The sequence below is a fragment of the Lineus longissimus genome, chromosome 4, assembly GCF_910592395.1.
Source record: "Lineus longissimus chromosome 4, tnLinLong1.2, whole genome shotgun sequence".
In the NCBI taxonomy this organism is placed as follows: domain Eukaryota; kingdom Metazoa; phylum Nemertea; class Pilidiophora; order Heteronemertea; family Lineidae; genus Lineus; species Lineus longissimus.
In genome coordinates, this window is record NC_088311.1 from 470,310 (window position 1) to 474,819 (window position 4,510).

General features: G+C 45.1%; 1 long non-coding RNA gene across 1 annotated transcript; it reads left to right on the top strand.

Annotated features, from left to right (window-relative positions):
• The first annotated feature begins 2,795 nt into the window (after positions 1–2,795).
• On the top strand, positions 2,796–4,058 carry LOC135486508 (uncharacterized). The gene is made up of 2 exons (XR_010446714.1): positions 2,796–2,977; positions 3,654–4,058. It is a non-coding gene; the product is annotated as an uncharacterized LOC135486508 (long non-coding RNA).
• Positions 4,059–4,510: the final 452 nt, after the last annotated feature.

Here is a 4,510-nt window from a genome sequence, read left to right on the forward strand (position 1 = left end):
TAATTTCTAATTGAGGAGCCAGCACATTGGCATGTGTGATATTATCATCAGTATCTTTGTCACAATTCTGTACCCACTTTCATCTCGGTTGTGTTGGAATTTGTTTCAGGTCCCGCACATTCCAAGAAACCCAATGTTCTGTTGATTTTTGTGGATGATTTAAGGCCGAATCAGTCCTGGCTGTTCGATCGTGTTGACAAGGTGAGAGAGATGAGACGGTCACAGCCAGGCCAAATCAGTCTTTGCTGCTCTGCCAAGTTGTCAAAATGGTAAGAGAGATGAGACGGTCACTGTCAGGCCGAATCAGTCCTGGCTGCTCCACTGTGTTGACAGCATGGTGATAGAGATGAGACGTCACAAGTCCAAGGGCAACTCAGCCCCTCACAAACTTTGGTCGATTTCGCCAATGATGAAACTGCTTCTAGGCTGTACCACAGCACTTTAAGCTGTAGCAGCGCCAAGCAACAGTCAATACAAATGTTCGCTGCTGTACATCCAGTGACCAAGCAAAAGAAGCATCGGTACAGCAAGAAGTAGCAACAACTCGCAAAAGGGGATCCTTGTCTGACTGGTGACTGCACCACATGGTAGGTCACCATCAAATAAGGGAGTAAACCCAGCACAGCTGGATAGAGGGCGAAGCATATTTTGGGTAATGTAAAATTGTTATGACAAATGTATCAAAAAAACACTTCCATTAGAATATTTATTAGTGTAAGAGGTATCCATCCATCAGATCAAGATCACTTTCAGGTTGATATTTCTTGAGATGAAAACGAAAGAATATAATAATGAAGGCACATTAGCAAAACCAAAATATTTATCTTTCAGAAAATAATTAGGTATCAAACTTTCGTTTCTCTCTTCATCGGAGTATTTAAAGTAGTCGTGATCGCGTAATAGACGAACGCCTGCTGACCTAATTCTCCTTGCACATTGATAAGTGCATATCTTTGCTAAATTTGACTATTTTGCTAAACAGTCTAAACAATGTATATGCAACATTGTTAATTAATTCTAAGATATGTATGCATGCCATGGTGACCAATTGTCACCGATTGTTGATGCCTGGGACATGACCTATCCTCCCATGCAGCTTCCTCCCATTCTGCCATTGCAGGCCCCTACATCCTCTATAATGGTACCGGTACTGTTTACATCAGTCAAAGAGACACATATTGATGGATACCATCGGTATGTGGTCTCGAGAAGCCGGTTCCAATGACCACTCGTACTCTGGAAAGAAGCTGAGATTGCTCTGGGACTCGCTAGTCCCCACGGGCCCGACTATCAAACACCGGCACCCCGACATGCTCGTCTTCGATGAGAAGGAAAAGGAGATAGCTGTCAGCTCCGACAGACACGTCCTAGCACGTGCTGAGGAGAAACGATCGAAGTACTGTGGCTTTGACTATCTCATCTCCCTCATCATGTTGTCAACACGGTGGAGCAGCCAGGACTAATTCGGCCTGGCTATGACCGTTTCATCTCTCTCATCATGCTGTCAACACAGTGGGGCAGCCAGGACTGATTCGGCCTGGCTGTGACTTCCTCATCTCTCTCTGTGACTGCGTCATCTCTCTCGCCACGTTGACCACTTAGCAGAGAAGCCAGGACTGATTTGACATGGCTGTGACTGTCTCATCTCTTTCACCATATTAACAACTAGGCAGTGCGGCGAAGACTGATGCGGCCTGACTGTGACTGTCTCTTCACCTTCATCATGTTGTCAACACGGTGGAGCAGCTAGCCAGGACTGATTCAACCTGGCTGTGACTGCCTCATCTCTCGCACCATGTTGACAACTTGGCAGAGCAGCCAAGACTGATTTGGCCTGTCTGTGACTGTCTAATTATCTCTCTCATCATGTTGGAGCAGCCAGGACTGTCAAACAGTTGTGTGAGCTCACTAGAGCTTGTTCTTACATAACAGTATAAATCTAAAATAAATATAATATATATATAAAACCGTCATCGGATGCGCATCCGATATGCCACGAGATCCTTTACCGTCAATTTCTTTACCGTCATCGGATGCGCATCCGATATGCCATGAGATCCTTCATCGTCAATTCCCTTACCGTCTTCGGATGCGCATCCGATATGCCACGAGATCCTTTACCGTCAATTCCCTTACCGTCTTCGGATGCGCATCCGATATGCCACGAGATCCTTCACCGTCAATTCCCTTACCGTCTTCGGATCCGATATGCCACGAGATCCTTCACCGTCAATTCCCTTACCGTCTTCGGATGCGCATCCGATATGCCACGAGATCCTTCACCGTCGATTCCCTTACCGTCTTCGGATGCGCATCCGATATGCCACGAGATCCTTTACCGTCAATTTCTTTACCGTCATCGGATGCGCATCCGATATGCCACGAGTTTTTTTGTTACCTCACCGTCAATTCCTATACCGTCATGGATGCCACGAGCTTTGTTCGCGTTGTAAAGGTTTCGGGGATACGACTAATGCATGCGAGCACCGTCGGCGGAACCCCAAACCGCCCTCTCGATCTATCCGTAAGGACAAGCCACTCTCGTGACCGTCACGTTTACGGACTCCGGACCTCCAGACTTTAGAGACCGAGCTTTTCTTTACCTTACAATTACTGTATACTCGGCGCCTCACTTATATGTGTTGTTTTTTTCACATACATTGTTCTCGTGGTTTACGGAAAAGTAGGCCTAAAATGTTATAGTGTCTAAAAACAATATTCAGTTAATGGAATTACACTTTTTTCCATTACTGCTTGCTTGATATTGCACTAACAACTTTTTCATGAATCAATTTTGAGCATTATGTTTACAACGTAGTTATTATAGCACGAAATATGAGTCTAAAATGCCAAATACTTGCAACTATTATGTTAATCACTGAAATCTTAGTGTACTAATTGCTCGCTATAAGCTAGGTTATTGCGCCCCTAAACCAACGTACTGACAACGCTACCTCCCCGGAACTCAAACTTTAACGTGAGTTAATTGTAATCTTACTCTCTATATACCAAAGTGATTTGCCTAGGAATACAGTTGAACTTCACTGAAAACTAATGATGTGTTGATGAGTTCAATGAATCCTTCGATTCCTTTGATTTTCTTGGTGAACTGACGTCCGACAATCAATGACCCGTTGACGTGTACATGCTTTACACCATTGCCGTAGCGTGTAAACAGATCTATTTTTGGACGAAACTCAGCCCCTCACGAACTTTGGTCGATTTCGCCAATGATGACACTGCTTCTAGACTGTACCACAGGACTTTAAGCTGTAGCAGCGCAAACAAGAGTCAAGACAAATGTCCGCTGCCATCCGCTGCTGGACCAACCCCCTCGCCCGCCCCCCATCATGATGATCAGATTCAGAGGCCTGGCTGAGCCCTGTGATTTAGCGAAATTCAATATGATTCTTTTCTACTGTGATGTTAAGGCCCTTGTGTCATGCAGCGTATTCGGTAGCACCGGTACACAACTTATGTTAAACCGTGACGTCTGCTGGCGCTGCAATTCAAATTGCATATGACGCCAACGGAATTGTGACGACTTGTTTCTCCAATCTTTTAGTGAACAGTGATCACGGGCTGTGGGAATTGCGAAGGGATGGTGTAGAGTATCGCCACAACAATGTTGATATGATCACTCGTCGTTTCAGCGGGCATGACTTGGTACATCCAGTGACCCAGCAAAAAGTAGCCTCGGTACAGCCAGAAGTAGCAACAACTCGCAAAAGGGGATCCTTGTCTGACTGCAAAGAAATGCATAGCGAATAAGCCCCCTAGGTTTTCTTCTTTAGGTTGTGAGGAGAATATTTCAAATCCTTTGAGCAGCAGTGTCTAACCTACAACGCGGTCAATGATTTCCACTGTGCTCATGTTTGTTTTGTGTATCATAACTGAATATGGAAGGATGAGGAAATTTTTGTTATCAAAACCCATTTACTTCTTATTTCAAGTGTTTTTGTTCTCACTGTTTCAGACACTTGTTGGAAAAGGAAGGACCAAAGGTGCCATCGTCGATGGCCCAGATAGATGAAGAGATTGAAGCCTGGGCTGCACACAATCCTGTTAGTAACAAAAAGTAAGTAAAAATGCTGTCCCATTTGGTCCATATGCCCAGCGCCAGAACTCATTTATACATCTGGGTAGTGAGGCAAGTGTCAAAGAGACCTGCCTGAGTCTCTCACCGACTGTAGGATTCGAACCAGGGACCTCTTGACCTCTAGTTGAGAATCTGAGCCACTAGTCCATAGTGTGTCGTGTAGATTCACGCTGGTCTTGTCACGTCACATCCTTGTCCCTTGCTCTGCCACAATCATGTAAATGCCCAAATACTGTATTGAATTGAATTCTATTTTCTGTCTTCAGAAAATCTAGGAAGAAGTCGCCACCCACTGAAGATCTCATCCAAGTTTACCAAAGACTCCAAAGCATTGTAGGAGAGGAATGGTGGCCTGTTCGAACAGGCATGGACTGCATCGCCAGCTCTCATCTCCCTAGTCACTGCGATGGC